The 20,873-nt window shown below is 50.6% G+C and overlaps 1 protein-coding gene across 5 annotated transcripts in view; it reads left to right on the top strand.

Annotated features, from left to right (window-relative positions):
- Positions 1–20,873, top strand: part of ttc29 (tetratricopeptide repeat domain 29) — a 666,158-nt gene that overhangs the window by 235,681 nt on the left and 409,604 nt on the right. The gene's annotated exons all lie outside the window — the stretch shown is intronic.

Here is a 20,873-nt window from a genome sequence, read left to right as displayed (position 1 = left end):
AGTGTGTCCTGCCATCAGCATCGCAGTGAGACAGGCTGGAAAGTGTGTCCTGCTATCAGCATCACAGTGAAGCAGACTGGAAAGTGTGTTGTGCCATCAGCATTGCAGTGAGGCAGACTGGAAAGTGTGTTGCGCATCAGCATCACAGTGAGGCAGACTGGAAAGTGTGTCCTGCCATCAGCATCACAGTGAGGCAGACTGGAAAGTGTGTCCTGCCATCAGCATCACAGTGAGGCAGACTGGAAAGTGTGTCCTGCTATCAGCATCGCAGTGAGGCAGACTGGAAAGTGTGTTGCGCCATCAGCATCACAGTGAGGCACGCTGGAAAGTGTGTTGCGCCATCAGCATCACAGTGAGACAGACTGAAAAGTGTGTTGTGCCATCAGCATCATAGTGAGACAGGCTGGAAAGTGTGTCCTGCCATCAGCATCGCAGTGAGGCAGACTGGAAAGTGTGTCCTGCTATCAGCATCACAGTGAAGCAGACTGGAAAGTGTGTTGTGCCATCAGCATTGCAGTGAGGCAGACTGGAAAGTGTGTTGCGCCATCAGCATCACAGTGAGGCAGACTGGAAAGTGTGTCCTGCCATCAGCATCACAGTGAGGCAGACTGGAAAGTGTGTCCTGCCATCAGCATCACAGTGAGGCAGGCTGGAAAGTGTGTCCTGCCATCAGCATCACAGTGAGGGAGACTGGAAAGTGCGTCCTGCCATCAGCATCACAGTGAGGCAGACTGGAAAGTGTGTCCTGCCATCAGCATCACAGTGAGGCAGACTGGAAAGTGTGTCCTGCCTATCAGCATCACAGTGAGGCAGACTGGAAGTGTGTCTGCCATCAGCATCACAGTGAGGCAGACTGGAAAGTGTGTTGCTGCCATCAGCATCACAGTGAGGCAGCTGGAAAGTGTGTCCTGCCATCAGCATCACAGTGAGGCAGACTGGAAAGTGTGTCCTGCCATCAGCATCACAGTGAGGCGACTGGAAGTGTGTCTGCCATACAGCATCACAGTGAGGCAGACTGGAAAGTGTGTCCTGTGCCATCAGCATCACAGTGGAGGCAGACTGGAAAGTGTGTTCCTGCCATCAGCATCACAGTGAGGCAGACTGGAAAGTGTGTTGTGCCATCAGCATCACAGTGAAGCAGACTGGAAAGTGTGTCCTGCCATCATCATCACAGTGAGGCAGACTGGAAAGTGGTCCTGCTATCAGCATCACAGTGAGGCAGACTGGAAAGTGTGTTGTGCCATCAGCATCACAGTGAGGCAGGCTGGAAAGTGTGTTGTGCCATCAGCATCACAGTGAGACAGGCTGCAAAGTGTGTCCTGCCATCAGCATCACAGTGAGGCAGACTGGAAAGTGTGTCCTGCCATCAGCATCACTGTGAGGCAGACTGGAAAGTGTGTCCTGCTATCAGCATCACAGTGAGGCAGACTGGAAAGTGTGTCCTGCCATCAGCATCACAGTGAGGCAGACTGGAAAGTGTGTCCTGCCATCAGCATCACAGTGAGGCAGGACTGGAAAGTGTGTCCTAGCCATCAGCATCACAGTGAGGCAGACTGGAAAGTGTGTCCTGCTATCATCATCACAGTGAAGCAGACTTGGAAAGTGTGTTGTGCCATCAGCATCACAGTGAGGCAGACTGGAAAGTGTGTTGCCTGCCATCAGCATCACAGTGAGGCAGGACTGGAAAGTGTGTTCTGCCATCAGCATCACAGTGAGGCAAGACTGGAAAGTGTGTCCTGCCATCCAGCATCACAGTGAGGCAGACTGGAAAGGTGTGTCCTGCCATCAGCATCACATGTGAGGCAGACTGGAAAGTGTGTTGTCGCCATCAGCATCACAGTGAGGCAGACTGGAAAGTGTGTCCTGCCATCAGCATCACAGTGAGGCAGACTGGAAAAGTGTGTCCTAGCCATCAGCATCACAGTTGAGGCAGACTGGAAAGTGGTCCTGCTATCAGCATCACAGTGTAGGCAGACTGGAAAGTTGTTGTGGCGCCATCAGCATCACAGATGAGGCAGACTGGAAAGTGGGTCCTGCCATCAGCATCACAGTGAGGGCAGACTGGAAAGTGTGTTGTGCCATCCATCACAAGTGACACACCCTGAAGTTTCCTGCCATCATCTCCAGTGAGGCAGGACTGGAAAGGTGTCCTGCTATCATCATCACAGTGAGGCAGACTGGAAGTGTGTTGTGCTATCATCATCAGCAGTGAGGCAGACTGGAAAGGGTGTCTGCACATCGTAGCATCACAGTGAAGACAGGACTGGAAGTGTCTGTCGTGCATCGCACTCACAGTGAGGCAGACTGGAAAGGGTGTTCCAGGCCATCAGCATCAACAGTGAGGACAGGCTGGAAAGTGTGTTGTGCCATCAGCATCACAAGTGACACAAACTGGAAAGTGTGTCCTGCCATCATCATCGCAGTGAGGCAGACTGGAAAGTGTGTCCTGCTATCAGCATCACAGTGAAGCAGACTGGAAAGTGTGTTGTGCCATCAGCATCACAGTGAGGCAGACTGGAAAGTGTGTTGTGCCATCAGCATCACAGTGAGGCAGACTGGAAAGTGTGCCCTGCCATCAGCATCACAGTGAAGCAGACTGGAAAGTGTTTGTGCCATCATCATCGCAGTGAGGCAGACTGGAAAGTGTGTCCTGCCATCAGCATCAGTGAGGCAGACTGGAAATTGTGTTGTGCCATCAGCATCACAGTGAAGCAGACTGGAAAGTGTGTTGTGCCATCAGCATCACAGTGAGGCAGACTGGAAAGTGTGTTGTGCCATCAGCATCACAGTGAGGCAGACTGGAAAGTGTGTCCTGCCATCAGCATCACAGTGAGGCAGACTGGAAAGTGTGTCCTGCCATCAGCATCACAGTGAGGCAGACTGGAAAGTGTGTCCTGCTATCAGCATCACAGTGAGGCAGGCTGGAAAGTGTGTCCTGCCATCATCATCGCAGTGAGGCAGACTGGAAAGTGTGTCCTGCTAGCATCACAGTGAAGCAGACTGGAAAGTGTGTTGTGCCATCAGCATCACAGTGAGGCAGACTGGAAAGTGTGTTGTGCCATCAGCATCACAGTGAGACAGGCTGGAAAGTGTGTCCTGCCATCAGCATCACAGTGAGGCAGACTGGAAAGTGTGTCCTGCCATCAGCATCACAGTGAGGCAGACTGGAAAGTGTGTCCTGCTATCAGCATCACAGTGAAGCAGACTGGAAAGTGTGTTGTGCCATCAGCATCACTGTGAGGCAGACTGGAAAGTGTGTTGTGCCATCAGCATCACAGTGAGACAGGCTGCAAAGTGTGTCCTGCCATCAGCATCACAGTGAGGCAGACTGGAAAGTGTGTCCTGCCATCAGCATCACTGTGAGGCAGACTGGAAAGTGTGGGTCCTGCCTATCAGCATCACAGTGTAGGGCAGGACTGGAAAGTGTGTCCTGCCTATCAGCATCACAGTGAGAGCAGCCTGGAAAGTGTTTGTTGTCCTGCCATCAGCATCACAGTGAGGCTGAGGCTTGGAACTGGTTGTCCTGCCTATCAAGCATCACAGTGCTGAGCAGACTGGAAAGTGGTCCATGCCATCAGGCATCACAGTGAGGCAGACTGGAAAGTTGTGTTTGGTCCTGCATCAGCATTCACATGTTGAGGCAGACTGGGAACAGTGTGTTTGCTATCAGAATCACAGGTTAAGCAGGAGACTGGAAAGTGTGGTCCTGCCATCAGCATCACAGATGAGGCAGACATGGAAAGTGTGTCCTGCCATCAGCCATCACAGTGAGGCCAGACTGGAAAGTGTGTCCTGCCTATCATCATCACAGTGAGGCAGACTGGATGTGTGTCCCTGCTATCAGCATCACAGTGAGGCAGACTGGAAAGTGTGTCCTGCCATCAGCATCACAGTGAAGGCAGGCTGGAAAATCTGTTGTGCCATCAGCATCACAGTGAAGCAGGCTGGAAAGTGTGTCCTGCCATCAGCATCACAGTGAGGCAGACTGCAAAGTAGTCTGCCATAAGCATCACAGTGAGGCAGACTGGAAAGTGTGTCCTGCTATCAGCATCGCAGTGAAGCAGGCTGGAAAGTGTGTCCTGCTATCAACATCACAGTGAAGCAGGCTGGAAAGTGTGTCCTGCCATCAGCATCACAGTGAGGCAGACTGGAAAGTGTGTCCTGCTATCAGCATCACAGTGAAGCAGACTGGAAAGTGTGTTGTGCATCAGCATCACAGTGAGACAGACTGGAAAGTGTGTCCTGCCATCAGCAGCACAGTGAGGCTGACTGGAAAGTGTGTTGTGCCATCAGCATCACATGTGACACAAACTGGAAGTGTTTCCTGCCATCATCATCGCAGTGAGGCAGACTGGAAAGTGTGTCCTGCCATCAGCATCACAGTGAGGCAGACTGGAAAGTGTGTTGTGCCATCAGCATCACAGTGAGGCAGACTGGAAAGTGTGCTGTGCCATCAGCATCACAGTGAGACAGGCTGGAAAGTGTGTCCTGCCATCAGCATCACAGTGAGGCAGACTGGAAAGTGTGTCCTGCCATCAGCATCACAGTGAGGCAGACTGGAAAGTGTGTCCTGCTATCAGCATCACAGTGAAGCAGACTGGAAAGTGTGTTGTGCCATCAGCATCACTGTGAGGCAGACTGGAAAGTGTGTTGTGCCATCAGCATCACAGTGAGACAGGCTGGAAAGTGTGTCCTGCCATCAGCATCACAGTGAGGCAGACTGGAAAGTGTGTCCTGCCATCAGCATCACAGTGAGGCAGACTGGAAAGTGTGTCCTGCCATCAGCATCACAGTGAGGCAGACTGGAAAGTGTGTTGTGCCATCAGCATCGCAGTGAGACAGGCTGGAAAGTGTGTCCTGCCATCAGCATCACAGTGAAACAGGCTGGAAAGTGTGTCCTGCCATGATCATCGCAGTGAGGCAGACTGGAAAGTGTGTCCTGCTATCAGCATCACAGTGAAGCAGGCTGGAAAGTGTGTCCTGCCATCAGCATCACAGTGAGGCAGACTGGAAAGTGTGTCCTGCTATCAGCATCACAGTGAAGCAGACTGGAAATGTGTTGTGCCATCAGCATCACAGTGAAGCAGACTGGAAGTGTGTCCTGCTATCAGCATCACAGTGAAGCAGACTGGAAAGTGTGTTGTGCCATCAGCTCACAGTGAGACAGGCTGGAAAGTGTGTCCTGCCATCAGCATCACAGTGAGCAGACTGGAAAGTGCGTCGTGCCATCAGCATCACAGTGAGGCAGCTGGGAAGTGTGTCCTGCCATCAGCATCACAGTGAAGCAGACTGGAAAGTGTGTTGTGCCATCAGCATCACAGTGAGGCAGACTGGAAAGTGTGTTGTGCCATCAGCATCACAATGAGACAGGCTGGAAAGTGTGTCCTGCCATCAGCATCACAGTGAGTCAGACTGGAAAGTATTCCTGCCATCAGCATCACAGTGAGGCAGACTGGAAAGTGTGTCCTGCTATCAGCATCACAGTGAAGCAGACTGGAAAGTGTGTTGTGCCATCAGCATCACTGTGAGGCAGACTGGAAAGTGTGTTGTGCCATCAGCATCACAGTGAGACAGGCTGCAAAGTGTGTCCTGCCATCAGCATCACAGTGAGGCAGACTGGAAAGTGTGTCCTGCCATCAGCATCACAGTGAGGCAGTCTGGAAAGCGTGTCCTGCCATCAGCATCACAGTGAGGCAGACTGGAAAGTGTGTCCTGCCATCAGCATCACAGTGAGGCAGACTGGAAAGTGTGTCCTGCCATCAGCATCACAGTGAGGCAGACTGGAAAGTGTGTCCTGCCATCATCATCGCAGTGAGGCAGACTGGAAAGTGTGTCCTGCCATCAGCATCACAGTGAGGCAGACTGGAAAGTGTGTTGTGCCATCAGCATCACAGTGAGGCAGACTGGAAAGTGTGTTGTGCCATCAGCATCACAGTGAGGCAGACTGGAAAGTGTGTCCTGCCATCAGCATCACAGTGAGACAGGCTGGAAAGTGTGTTGTGCCATCAGCATCACAGTGAGGCAGGCTGGAAAGTGTGTCCTGCCATCAGCATCACAGTGAGACAGACTGGAAAGTGTGTCCTGCCATCAGCATCACAGTGAAGCAGACTGGAAAGTGTGTCCTGCCATCAGCATCACAGTGAGGCAGACTGGAAAGTGTGTTGTGCCATCAGCATCACAAGTGACACAAACTGGAAAGTGTGTCCTGCCATCATCATCGCAGTGAGGCAGACTGGAAAGTGTGTCCTGCCATCAGCATCACAGTGAAGCAGACTGGAAAGTGTGTCGTGCCATCAGCATCACAGTGAGGCAGACTGGAAAGTGTGTCCTGCCATCAGCATCACAGTGAGGCAGACTGGAAAGTGTGTTGTGCCATCAGCATCACAGTGAGGCAGACTGGAAAGTGTGTCCTGCCATCAGCATCACAGTGAGGCAGACTGGAAAGTGTGTCCTGCCATCAGCATCACAGTGAGGCAGACTGGAAAGTGTGTCCTGCCATCATCATCGCAGTGAGGCAGACTGGAAAGTGTGTCCTGCTATCAGCATCGCAGTGAAGCAGTCTGGAAAGTGTGTCCTGCCATCATCATCGCAGTGAGGCAGACTGGAAAGTGTGTCCTGCTATCAGCATCACAGTGAAGCAGACTGGAAAGTGTGTTGTGCCATCAGCATCACAGTGAGGCAGACTGGAAAGTGTGTTGTGCCATCAGCATCACAGTGAGGCAGACTGGAAAGTGTGTCCTGCCATCATCATCGCAGTGAGGCAGACTGGAAAGTATTCCTGCCATCAGCATCGCAGTGAGACAGGCTGGAAAGTGTGTCCTGCCATCAGCATCACAGTGAAACAGGCTGGAAAGTGTGTCCTGCCATCAGCATCACAGTGAGGCAGACTGGAAAGTGTGTCCTGCTATCAGCATCACAGTGAGCAGACTGGAAAGTGTGTTGTGCCATCAGCATCACAGTGAGGCAGACTGGAAAGTGTGCTTGTGCCATCAGCATCACAGTGAGACAGGCTGGAAAGTGTGTCCTGCCATCAGCATCACAGTGAGCAGACTGGAAAGTGTGTCCTGCCATCAGCATCACAGTGAGGCAGACTGGAAGTGTGTCCTGCTATCAGCATCACAGTGAGCAGACTGGAAAGTGTTTTGCCATCAGCATCACAGTGAGGCAGACTGGAAAGTGTGTTGTGCCATCAGCATCACAGTGAGGCAGACTGGAAAGTGTGTTGTGCCATCAGCATCACAGTGAGGCAGACTGGAAAGTGTGTTGTGCCATCAGCATCACAGTGAGACAGGCTGGAAAGTGTGTCCTGCCATCAGCATCACAGTGAAACAGGCTGGAAAGTGTGTCCTGCCATGATCATCGCAGTGAGGCAGACTGGAAAGTGTGTCCTGCTATCAGCATCACAGTGAAGCAGGCTGGAAAGTGTGTCCTGCCATCATCATCGCAGTGAGGCAGACTGGAAAGTGTGTCCTGCTATCAGCATCACAGTGAAGCAGACTGGAAAGTGTGTTGTGCCATCAGCATCACAGTGAGGCAGACTGGAAAGTGTGTTGTGCCTCAGCATCACAGTGAGACAGGCTGGAAAGTGTGTCCTGCCATCAGCATCACAGTGAGCAGACTGGAAAGTGCGTCGTGCCATCAGCATCACAGTGAAGCACGCTGGAAAGTGTGTCCTGCCATCCGCATCGCAGTGAGGCAGACTGGAAAGTGTGTCCTGCTATCAGCATCACAGTGAAGCAGACTGAAAGTGTGTTGTGCCATCAGCATCACAGTGAGGCAGACTGGAAAGTGTGTTGTGCCATCAGCATCACAATGAGACAGGCTGGAAAGTGTGTCCTGCCATCAGCATCACAGTGAGCAGACTGGAAAGTGTGTCCTGCCATCAGCATCACAGTGAGCAGACTGGAAAGTGTGTCCTGCCATCAGCATCACAGTGAGGCAGACTGGAAAGTGTTCCTGCTATCAGCATCACAGTGAAGCAGACTGGAAAGTGTTGTGCCATCAGCATCACTGTGAGGCAGACTGGAAAGTGTGTTGTGCCATCAGCATCACAGTGAGACAGGCTGGAAAGTGTGTCCTGCCATCAGCATCACAGTGAGGCAGACTGGAAAGTGTGTCCTGCCATCAGCATCACAGTGAGGCAGACTGGAAAGCGTGTCCTGCCATCAGCATCACAGTGAGGCAGACTGCAAATTGTGTCCTGCCTTCAGCATCACAGTGAGGCAGACTGGAAAGTGTGTCCTGCCATCATCATCGCAGTGAGGCAGTCTGGAAAGCGTGTCCTGCCATCAGCATCACAGTGAGGCAGACTGGAAAGTGTGTCCTGCCATCAGCATCACAGTGAGGCAGACTGGAAAGTGTGTCCTGCCATCAGCATCACAGTGAGGCAGACTGGAAAGTGTGTTGTGCCATCAGCATCACAGTGAGGCAGGCTGCAAAGTGTGTCCTGCCATCAGCATCACAGTGAGGCAGACTGGAAAGTGTGTCCTGCCATCAGCATCACATGTGAGGCAGACTGGAAAGTGTGTCCTGCTATCAGCATCACAGTGAGGCAGACTGGGAAGTGTGTTGCGCCATCAGCATCACAGTGAGGCAGACTGGAAAGTGTGTCCTGCCATCAGCATCACAGTGAGGCAGACTGGAAAGTGTGTTCAGCCATCATCATCACAGTGAGGCAGACTGGAAAGTGTGTCCTGCTATCATCATCACAGTGAAGCAGACTGGAAGTGTGTTGTGCCATCAGCATCACAGTGAGGCAGACTGGAAAGTGTGTTGTGCCATCAGCATCACAGTGAGGCAGACTGGAAAGTGTGTTGTGCCATCAGCATCACAAGTGACACACACTGGAAAGTGTGTCCTGCCATCATCATCGCAGTGAGGCAGACTGGAAAGTGTGTCCTGCTATCAGCATCACAGTGAGGCAGACTGGAAGTGTGTTGCTGCCATCAGCATCACAGTGAGGCAGACTGGAAAGTGTGTCCTGCCATCAGCATCACAGTGAGGCAGACTGGAAAGTGTGTCCTGCCATCAGCATCACAGTGAGGCAGACTGGAAAGTGTGTCCTGCCATCAGCATCACAAGTGACACAAACTGGAAAGTGTGTCCTGCCATCAGCATCACAGTGAGGCAGACTGGAAAGTGTGTCCTGCTATCAGCATCACAGTGAAGCAGACTGGAAAGTGTGTTGTGCCATCAGCATCGCAGTGAGGCAGACTGGAAAGTGTGTCCTGCCATCAGCATCACAGTGAGGCAGACTGGAAAGCGTGTCCTGCTATCAGTATCACAGTGAGGCAGACTGGAAAGGGTGTTGTGCCATCAGCATCACAGTGAGGCAGACTGGAAAGTGTGTCCTGCTATCAGCATCACAGTGAAGCAGACTGGAAAGTGTGTTGTGCCATCAGCATCACAGTGAGGCAGACTGGAAAGTGTGTCCTGCCATCAGCATCACAGTGAGGCAGACTGGAAAGTGTGTCCTGCCATCAGCATCACAGTGAGGCAGACTGGAAAGTGTATCCTGCCATCATCATCGCAGTGAGGCAGACTGGAAAGTGTGTCCTGCTATCAGCATCGCAGTGAAGCAGTTTGGAAAGTGTGTCCTGCCATCATCTCGCAGTGAGGCAGACTGGAAAGTGTGTCCTGCTAATCAGCATCACAGTGAAGCAGACTGGAAAGTGTGTTGTGCCATCAGCATCACAGTGAGGCAGACTGGAAAGTGTTGTGCCATCAGCATCACAGTTGGCAGACTGGAAAGTGTGTCCTGCCATCATCATCGCAGTGAGGCAGACTGGAAAGTATGTCCTGCCATCAGCATCGCAGTGAGACAGGCGGAAGTGGTCCTGCCATCAGCATCACAGTGAGGCAGACTGGAAAGTGTGTCCTACCATCAGCATCACAGTGAGGCAGACTGGAAAGCGTGTCCTGCTATCAGCATCACAGTGAGGCAGACTGGAAAGTGTGTTGTGTCATCAGCATCACAGTGAGGCAGACTGGAAAGTGTGCTGTGCCATCAGCATCACAGTGAGACAGGCTGGAAAGTGTGTCCTGCCATCAGCATCACAGTGAGGCAGACTGGAAAGTGTGTCCTGCCATCAGCATCACAGTGAGGCAGGCTGGAAAGTGTGTCCTGCTATCAGCATCACAGTGAGCAGACTGGAAAGTGTGTTGGCCATCAGCATCACAGTGAGGCAGACTGGAAAGTGTGTTGTGCCATCAGCATCACAGTGAGGCAGACTGGAAAGTGTGTCCTGGCATCAGCATCACAGTGAGGCAGACTGGAAAGTGTGTTTGCCATCAGCATCACAGTGAGACAGGCTGGAAAGTGTGTCCTGCCATCAGCATCACAGTGAAACAGGTGGAAAGTGTGTCCTGCCATGATCATCGCAGTGAGGCAGACTGGAAAGTGTGTCCTGCTATCAGCATCACAAGTGAGGCAGACGGCGAAAGTGGTGTCCTGCCATCAGCATCAGCAAGTGAGGCAGAACTTGGAAAGATGTGTCCATGCCTATCAGCATCACAGTGAGCAGACTGGAAAGTGGTCTTGCATACATCATCAGCAGTGAGGCAGACAGGGAAAGTGGTGTCTTGTGCCATCAGCAGCACAGATGAGGCAGACTGGAAGTGTGTCCTGCCATCAGCATAACACAGTGAGGCAGACTGGAAAGGGTGTTGTGCCGAGCAGCATCACAGTGAGACAGGAACTGGAAAAGTTGTGCCTGCCTATCAGCATCACAGTGAAGCGAACTGGAAAGTGTGTTGTCCAGCATCACATCACGAGTGAGGCAGACTGGGAAAGTGTGTCTGGCCATCAGCATCACAGTGGAGATCAAGGCTGCAAAGGGTGTTCCTTGCCATCAGCAATCACAGTGAGGCAGACTGGAAAGTGTGTGTCCAGCCATCAGCATCACAGTGAGGCAGACTGGAAAGTGTGTCCTGCCATCAGCATCACAGGTGAGCAGACTGGAAAGTGTGTCGTGCCATCAGCATCACAGTGAGGCAGACTGGAAAGTGTGGTCCGCCATCAGCATCACAGTGAGAGCAGACTGGAAAGTGTGTTCTGCCATCATCATCACAGTGAGGCAGACTGGAAAGTGTGTTCCTGCCATCAGCATCACAGTGAGGCAGACTGGAAAGTGTGTCCTTGCATCAGCATCACAGTGAAGCAGACTGAAGTGTGTTGTGCATCAGCATCACAGGAGGCAGACTGGAAAGTGTGTTGGGCCATCAGCATCACAGTGAGACAGACTGCAAAGTGTGTGTCCTGCCATCAGCATCACAGTGAGGCAGACTGAAAGTGTGTCCTGCTATCAGCATCACAGTGAGGCAGACTGGAAAGTGTTGTCGGCGCATCAGCATCACAGTGAGGCAGACTGGAAAGTGTGTTGCGCCATCAGCATCACAGTGAGGCAGGCTGGAAAGGTGTGTTCCTGCCATCAGCATCACAGTGAGGCAGACTGGAAAGTGTGTCCTGCTATCAGCATCACAGTGAGGCAGACTGGAAAGTGTGTTGTGCCATCAGCATCACAGTGAGGCAGACTGGAAAGTGTGTCCTGCCATCAGCATCACAGTGAGGCAGACTGGAAAGTGTGTCCTGCTATCAGCATCACAGTGAAGCAGACTGTAAAGTGTGTTGTGCCATTAGCATCACAGTGAGGCAGGACTGGAAAGTGTGTCTGTGCCATCAGCATCACAGTGAGGCAGACCTGGAAAGTGTGTCCTGCCATCAGCATCACAGTGAAGCAGACTGGAAAGTGTGTCCTGCCATCAGCATCACAGTGAGGCAGACTGGAAAGTGTGTCTGCCATCAGCATCACAGTGAGGCAGACTGGAAAAGTGTGTCCTTGCCATCAGCATCACAGTGAGGACAGGCTGGAAAGTGTTTCCTGCCATCAGCATCACAGTGAGGCAGACTGGAAGGTGTGTCCTGCATCAGCATCACAGTGAGGCAGACTGGAAGTTGTGTCCTGCCTATCAGCATCGCAGTGAGGCAGACTGGAAAGTGTGTCCTGCTATCAGCATCGCAGTGAAGCAGTTTGGAAATGTGTCCTGCATCATCATCGCAGTGAGGCAGACTGGAAAGTGTGTCCTGCTATCAGCATCACAGTGAAGCAGACTGGAAAGTGTGTTGTGCCAGCATCACAGTGAGGCAGACTGGAAAGTGTGTTCAGCTATCATCATCACAGTGAGGCAGACTGGAAAGTGTGTCCTGCTATCATCATCGCAGTGAGGCAGACTGGAAAGTGTGTCCTGCTATCAGCATCACAGTGAAGCAGACTGGAAAGTGTGTTGTGCCATCAGCATCACAGTGAGGCAGACTGGAAAGTGTGTTGTGCCATCAGCATCACAGTGAGACAGGCTGGAAGTGTGTCCTGCCATCAGCATCACAGTGAGGCAGACTGGAAAGTGTGTCCTGCTATCAGCATCACAGTGAAGCAGACTGGAAAGTGTGTTGTGCCATCAGCATCACAGTGAGACAGGCTGGAAAGTGTGTCCTGCCATCAGCATCACAGTGAGGCAGACTGGAAAGTGTGTCCTGCCATCAGCATCACAGTGAGGCAGGACTGGAAAGTGTGGTCCCTGCTATCAGCATCACAGTGAAGGCAGACTGGAAAGTGTGTCCTGCCATCAGCATCACAAGTGAGGCAGACTGGAAAGTGTGTCCTGCCTATCAGCATCAACAGTGAGAGGCAGACTGGAAAGTGTGTCCTGCCATCAGCATCACAGTGAGGCAGACTGGAAAGTGTGTCCTGCTATCAGCATCACAGTGGAGGCAGACTGGAAAGTGTGTCCCTGCTATCAGCATCACAGTTGAGGCAGACTGGAAGTGGGTTGCCTGCCATAGCATCACAGTGAGGCAGACTGGAAAGTGTGTTGCTGCCATCTAGCATCACAGTGAGGCCAGACTGGAAAAGTGTGTCCTGCCATCAGCCATCACAGTGAGGCAGACTGGAAGTGTGTTCTGCCTATCAGCATCACAGTGAGGCAGACTGGAAAGTGTTTCCTGCCATCAGCCTCACAGTGAGGCAGACTGGAAAGGTTTCAGCTTCATCATCACAGTGAGGCAGACTGAAAGTGTGTCCTGCATCATCATCACAGTGAGGCAGACTGGAAAGTGTGTCTGGCTATCAAGCATCACAGTGAAGCAGAATGGAAAGTGTGTTGTGCCATCAGCATCACCGAGAGGCAGACTGGAAAGTGTGTTGTAGCCATCAGGCATCACAGTGAACAAACTGGAAAGTGTTGTCCTGCCATCAGCATCGCAGTGAGGCAGACTGGAAAGTGTGTCCTGCTATCAGCATCACAGTGAAGCAACTGGAAAGTGTGTCTGTGCCATCAGCATCACAGTGAGACAGCTGGAAAGTGTGTCCTGCCATCAGCATCACAGTGAGGCAGACTGGAAAGTGTGTCCTGCCATCAGATCACAGTGAGGCAGACTGGAAGTGTGTTGTGCCATCGCTTCACTGTGAGGCAGACTGGGAAGTGTGTTTGAGGCAGACTGCAAGTGGTCTGCCATAAGCATCACAGTGAGGCAGACTGGAAAGTGTGTCCTGCTATCAGCATCACAGTGAAGCAGGCTGGAAAATTTGTGCCATCAGCATCACAGTGAAGCAGGCTGGAAAGTGTGTCCTGCCATCAGCATCACAGTGAGGCAGACTGCAAAGTGAGTCTGCCATAAGCATCACAGTGAGGCAGACTGGAAATGTGTCCTGCTATCAGCATCGCAGTGAAGCAGGCTGGAAAGTGTGTCCTGCTATCAACATCACAGTGAAGCCGGCTGGAAAGTGTGTCCTGCCATCAGCATCACAGTGAGGCAGACTGGAAAGTGTTGTCCTGCTATCAGCATCACAGTGAGCAGACTGGAAAGTGTGTCCTGCTATCAGCATCACAGTGAGGGCAGACTGGAAAGTGTGTTGTGCCATCAGCATCACAGAGAGGCAGACTGGAAAGTGTGTCCTGCCATCAGCATCACAGTGAGGCAGTCTGATAAGCATGTCCTGCCATCAGCATCACAGTGAGGCAGACTGGAAAGTGTGTCCTGCCATCATCATCACTGTGAGGCAGACTGGAAAGTGTGTCCTGCTATCAGCATCACAGTGAGGCAGACTGGAAAGTGTGTCCTGCCATCAGCATCACAGTGAGGCAGGCTGGAAAGTGTGTCCTGCCATCAGCATCACAGAGAGGCAGACTGGAAAGTGTGTCCTGCCATCAGCATCACAGAGAGGCAGACTGGAAAGTGTGTCCTGCCATCATCATCACTGTGAGGCAGACTGGAAAGTGTGTCCTGCCATCAGCATCACAGAGAGGCAGACTGGAAAGTGTGTCCTGCCATCAGCATCACAGTGAGGCAGACTGGAAATTGTGTCTTGCCATCATCATCGCAGTGAGGCAGACTGGAAAGTGTGTCCTGCCATCAGCATCACAGTGAGACAGGCTGGAAAGTGTGTCCTGCCATCAGCATCACAGTGAGGCAGGCTGGAAAGTGTGTTGTGCCATCAGCATCACAGTGAGGCAGACTGGAAAGTGTGTTGTGCCATCAGCATCACAGTGAGGCAGACTGGAAAGTGTGTCCTGCCATCAGCATCACAGTGAGGCAGACTGGAAAGTGTGTCCTGCCATCAGCATCACAGTGAGACAGACTGGAAAGTGTGTCCTGCCATCAGCATCACAAGTGACACAAACTGGAAAGTGTGTCCTGCCATCAGCATCACAGTGAGACAGGCTGGAAAGTGTGTCCTGCCATCAGCATCACAGTGAGCAGACTGGAAAGTGTGTCCTGCCATCATCATCGCAATGAGGCAGACTGGAAAGTGTGTCCTGCCATCAGTATCACAGTGAAGCAGACTGGAAAGTGTGTTGTGCCATCAGCATCACAGTGAAGCAGACTGGAAAGTGTGTTGTGCCATCAGCATCACAGTGAGGCAGACTGGAAAGTGTGTCCTGCCATCAGCATCACAGTGAGGCAGACTGTAAAGTGTGTCCAGCCATCATCATCACAGTGAGGCAGACTGGAAAGTGTGTCCTGCTATCAGCATCACAGTGAAGCAGACTGGAAAGTGTGTTGTGCCATCAGCATCACAGTGAGGCAGACTGGAAAGTGTGTTGTGCCATCAGCATCACAGTGAGGCAGACTGGAAAGTGTGTCCTGCCATCAGCATCACAGTGAGGCAGGCTGGAAAGGGTGTTGTGCCGTCAGCATCACAGTGAGGCAGACTGGAAAGTGTGTCCTGCCATCAGCATCACAGTGAGGCAGACTGGAAAGTGTGTCCTGCCATCAGCATCACAGTGAGGCAGACTGGAAAGTGTGTCCAGCCATCATCATCACAGTGAGGCAGACTGGAAAGCGTGTCCTGCTATCAGCATCACAGTGAGGCAGACTGGAAAGTGTGTCCTGCCATCAGCATCACAGTGAGGCAGGCTGGAAAGGGTGTTGTGCCGTCAGCATCACAGTGAGGCAGACTGGAAAGTGTGTCCTGCCATCAGCATCACAGTGAGGCAGACTGGAAAGTGTGTCCTGCCATCAGCATCACAGTGAGGCAGACTGGAAAGTGTGTCCAGCCATCATCATCACAGTGAGGCAGACTGGAAAGTGTGTCCTGCTATCAGCATCACAGTGAAGCAGACTGGAAAGTGTGTTGTGCCATCAGCATCACAGTGAGGCAGACTGGAAAGTGTGTCGTGCCATCAACATCGCAGTGAAGCAGGCTGAAAAGTGTGTCCTGCTATCAGCATCGCAGTGAAGCAGGCTGGAAAGTGTGTCCTGCCATAAGCATCACAGTGAGGCAGACTGGAAAGTGTGTCCTGCTATCAACATCACAGTGAGGCAGACTGGAAAGTGTGTCCTGCTATCAGCATCACAGTGAAGCCGGCTGGAAAGTGTGTCGTGCCATCAACATCGCAGTGAGGCAGACTGGAAAGTGTGCCCTGCTATCAGCATCACAGTGAAGCCGGCTGGAAAGTGTGTCCTGCCATCAGCATCACAGTGAGGCTGACTGCAAAGTGAATCTGCCATAAGCATCACAGTGAAGCAGGCTGGAAAGTGTGTCCTGCTATCAGCATCGTAGTGAAGCAGGCTGGAAAGTGTGTCCTGCTATCAGCATCGCAGTGAAGCAGACTGGAAAGTGTGTCCTGCCATCAGCATCACAGTGAGGCAGACTGGAAAGTGTGTTGTGCCATCAGCATCACAGTGAGGCAGACTGGAAAGTGTGTCCTGCCATCAGCATCACAGTGAAGCAGGCTGGAAAGTGTGTCCTGCCATCAGCATCACTGTGAGGCAGACTGGAAAGTGTGTCCTGCCATCAGCATCACAGTGAAGCAGGCTGGAAAGTGTGTCCTGCTATCAGCATCACAGTGAAGCCGGCTGGAAAGTGTGTCCTGCTATCAGCATCACAGTGAAGCCGGCTGGAAAGTGTGTCCTGCTATCAGCATCGCAGTTAAGCAGGCTTAAAAGTTTGTCCTGCTACCTGCTATCAGCATTCGGTGACCACCGATCGTCGGGCCGGCGTTCAAATCGGACGCACTATTTCCCCTCCTCTGCCCCGCAAGATCAAGCCGCCACGTCTTGTGGGACAGCTGAGGGGAAAGACGGCCACCGCGCATGCGCGGGTTCGTGCCATCAGCGTCATGACGTCGGCCGCGCATGCGCAGGTTGGAGCCGGCCAACCTGCGCATACGCGGCTGACGTCATTAGGTGCGCCGGCCATGTCATTCTCGGCGCGACGCCCCCGCTGCCAAAATTTACAGAGCGCCGCTCCTTGCCCCGCCAGGAGGGGAGAATAGGGGGCGAGGAGTGGCCTCCGAGGCAGTCGTGAAACTCGGCCGAGTTCACGACGGCCCTCCCGATTTTTTCCGGGAGCAGAGAAATCCGCCCCAGATGTCTTAAAAGTATTGTTGGAAATGTTGAGGGGCGACGTGGTGATTGTGGGATGAGGTTTGTACAAAGGTTCAATATGAAACTTGCGTTTGCGTAGGAGGGCTGTTTGTGGAATTACTGAATGTACAACTTGCATTTTTCCCCAGGGGGTCACCCTGCTAGCATAGATGCTGGTTAACAGGTGTGCAGTGGAGAAGAGAATTGTGGCTAGTTACTTTTATTCATTGTTCGTTGAGGTAATGAGCCTGGGGTGGTCATGACCCCATCACAATCCATGAAGTTCAGCCCTTTCTTTCTCAATGAAATTTATCTTTGTTGAGAGTTGTGAAATAATTCTTTAAATGTCTGCCGCTACGAATCTACTGTCTTACCTCTTTTCCAGTCCACTGTAGCCAAGTCTATCTTCATACCTTTGTAGTTATCTTTATTTAAGTTTAAGACATTAGTTTAACTCCCAAGTTTCTCTCCCTCAAACTGAATGTGAAATTCTATAATTTTATGATTACACTTGCTGAGGGGAGATGGTTAATTAATCCTCTTTCATTTCACGTTACAGATCTAAAATAGCCTTTTACCTGGTTGGTTCCAGAATGTAGTGTTTAAGAAAATGTCTCAAATACACTCTAGGAACCCATCCTCAAGACTACCTTTGCCAATTTGATTTTTACAATCTGTATGAAGATTGAAGTCGCCCACGATTCTTGCAGTACTTTGCTAAAAAGCCTTCCTAGTTTCTTGATATGTATTCTATCCTACAGTATAGCTACTTTTCACTGTAACTTCATTGCAGTGTTAATGTAAACCTACTTGTGACAATAAAGATTATTATTATTGCTATTAGGGGACCTATAAAATACTCCCACCAGTGACGTGTTTCCCTTGGTATTTCTTACCTCCACCCAAACCAATCTCATCCTTTATTATCATAGCCACTCCACATCCTTTTACTTTCTTCTTATCCTTCCTACATGTCAAATACCTTTGTTTATACAGTCCCTAGCCCGAGTCATTTTGCAAGCACATGTCTGCAATTATTATCATATCATATGCATTTAGTTCTATTTGTGCTGTCAATTCAGCCATCTTGTTATGAATGTTACATATACATAGTTAAAGAGCTTTCATTCTGTCTTTTTCTCATTTTTCCTCAACTCTGACCCTATTTGTTAGTTCCATCTTATATGGCTCTGTATTTTCCAATCAGACTCTGGTTATTATTTCCGATATTTCGGCCCTGCCTTGCCCTCTCTCATTAGGCTTTTAAACCTCCCCAGCCCCAACTCCTAGCACAGTGGGCTAAACAGCTGACTTGTAAAGCAGAACAATCTCAGCAGCGCGGGTTCAATTCCCGTACCGGCCTCCCCAAACAGGCGCATGCGACTAGGGGTTATTCATAGTAACTTCATTCGAAGCCTACTTGTGACAATAAGCGATTTTCATTTCATTTTAAAAATGAATTCATGGGATGTGGGCATCGCTGGTTGGGCCACAGCATTTATTGCCCCTAATTGCATTTGAACTGAGTGATTTGCTGGGCCATTTCAGAGGGAATTTAAGAGTCAAGACAGCTAAAGAAATTTAGCATGTCTGCATCGACTCTCACAAACTTCTACAGATGTGCGATAGAGAGCATCCTATCCAGCTGCATTACAGCCTGGTATGGCAACTGCTCAGTCCAAGATCGCAAACAAATTGCAGAGTGTGATGAACTCAGCCCAACGCATCACACAAGCTTGTCACCCTCACATTGATTCTGTATACACCTCCCACTGCCTCAGGAAGGCAGACAACATTATCAGAGTCCCCTCCCACCCAGGCATTGCCTTCTTCCAGACCCTTCCATCAGGCAGAAGGTACAGAAATCTGAAGACCCACACATCCAGACATAGGAACAGCTTCTTCCCCACAGCTACAAGACTCCTCAACGACTCCCCCTTGGACTGATCTGTTCCCTGTAAGAACACTATACATGACGCCCTATGCTGCTCTTGCTTTGTATTTGCTTTGTTTGGCCCCTTGTTCTGCACAGTAACCAATCACTGTCGATGTACCATTTGTCAATGTTCTCTGTTGATTATTCTTTTGTCTACTATGTACATTCCCTCGGTCGCAGAAAAATACTTTTCACTGTACTTTGGTACATGTGACAATAAATCAAATCAAATCAAATCAACCACATTGCTGTGGACCTGTAGTTACATGTAGGCAAGATGTGGTAAAGATCAGAGATCCTCCTCTTACATTTGGGTTTTTTATGAAAATCTGCAATTATTTCATGGTCACCATTAGCCCTTTACTTCAAGATTTGTTATTGAATTCAAATTACCATTTGCAATGGTGGGATTTGAACCCAGATCCCCATAGCATTAACCTGTCCAATGACAAAAGCACTATGCGATTGGCTCCCCCGATTTAAAACACTTCAATTAACAGCCCTCTTTTAATTAAGGAGTAGGGGAGGGGGAGAATCCTAGGAGGGAGAACCAGCCCAGCACCAGGTAACACACCCCGGTAACCAGACCACTCAGGAAAAAGGGGTAGGGCTACCAAAAGACCACTTAGCAAATAGGCCCACTCACTTCACCACGGTACCGAGACCATCTTAGCATAACCACAAGTAGCTCGAGAGAAAAAGTACACAGTGAGGACTCAACGGAAGCCAAGGTCTCCAAGGTTTTTTAGAAGGAAGAAAAAGGATAAAGCGAAAGAGCAAGAACTAGCAGAGCTAATCGCTTGGACATAACAGACCTATCTGAACTACTGCCCAAAGCATTCCAAAATGGAGAAGAGTCTGCAGATGACACTAAGATGAGTGGTAGAGTAAAGTTTGCAGAGGACACTGACAGTCTGCAGAGGGATATAGACAGTTTAAGTGAGTGGGCAAGGGTCTGGCAGATGGAGTACAATGTTGGTAAATGTGAGGTCATCCATTTTGGTCGGAATAACAATAAAATGGACTATTATTTAAATGATACAAAATCCGAGGTTTACTCTTGGGTCGCAGTGGGGTACGACTCTAAATGGCTTGGCCTCATTCGATGGTGATCCTGTAAGACAATGAACATGGGGTCAATGAGAGGGAAGGATCATTTTGTCTGATATGAACTCACTTGAGACAGGTCATCTAGATGGAGGGGCAGTGGATCCTTACCTCTCTGGCAAAGGTTACCTTGCTGCCGATCACTGCTCTTCCCTCGGGCAACCTCGCGATCTCCAAGCCTGTTCCTCACAAGGGTGCAGACTCGGATCTTTGGGATTCCATACCCCCTCCACCCCCCATCTTCCATCTTCACCCTTTCCCTCTTATTATGGGCTATTTCACCTGTCCCAGCAACCCCCAACTGCTCACGATCAATATCTGCAACAGGATAACAAAGGATCAGTAGTTGGAAGGCCACACTAACCCAAGGACTTGGTAACAGGATTAGATATGCTCCATTGGATTTAATTTGCCCAGACTCCAGATCAAAATTTACGAAACATGGCATCAATTCTCAAGCTCAGCTGGGAATCTCTCCACCACCTCACCTCAGTGACCGGGCTCAGTGACACGACTCCATCAGGATGGACGACAGGCCATGCAGCAGGAACTCAACCTTATGGAGGTAGGTTTCCACCAGGGACAGTGCTGTCTTTATTACAAAAACCTCCTTGTGCCCCTCCGTATGCCTCCATAAAAACACCCCGCAACTCTTGGAATTGGGCTTGACAACCTAAATCTCCGAACCGAGATATTCAGCTGGAACAGCATCTTTTTTGGCAGCAATCATCCGTTGATGCACACCACACTGTCAGGGCGGGATCCCGCTCGAAATAACTGCGCAAATAAAGGCAGTTAAGGCCCAAACCCAACTACTTCCAGCCCCGACAAACAAGCAGGAATTTAAACATTCTAACTTGGCTCTATCATGTAGAAACATCAACCAATTCTCAGGACATACTGTAAACTATGTAAACCAAGAAAAGACAAAAAAGAAATGTGCACAAGAATGAAAAAAAGGATTAA

Source organism: Scyliorhinus canicula, chromosome 3 (genome assembly GCF_902713615.1).
Source record: "Scyliorhinus canicula chromosome 3, sScyCan1.1, whole genome shotgun sequence".
Classification (NCBI taxonomy): domain Eukaryota; kingdom Metazoa; phylum Chordata; class Chondrichthyes; order Carcharhiniformes; family Scyliorhinidae; genus Scyliorhinus; species Scyliorhinus canicula.
The sequence above is the reverse complement of the archived record's forward strand: the minus strand, read 5'-3'. Positions and strand labels throughout refer to the sequence as shown.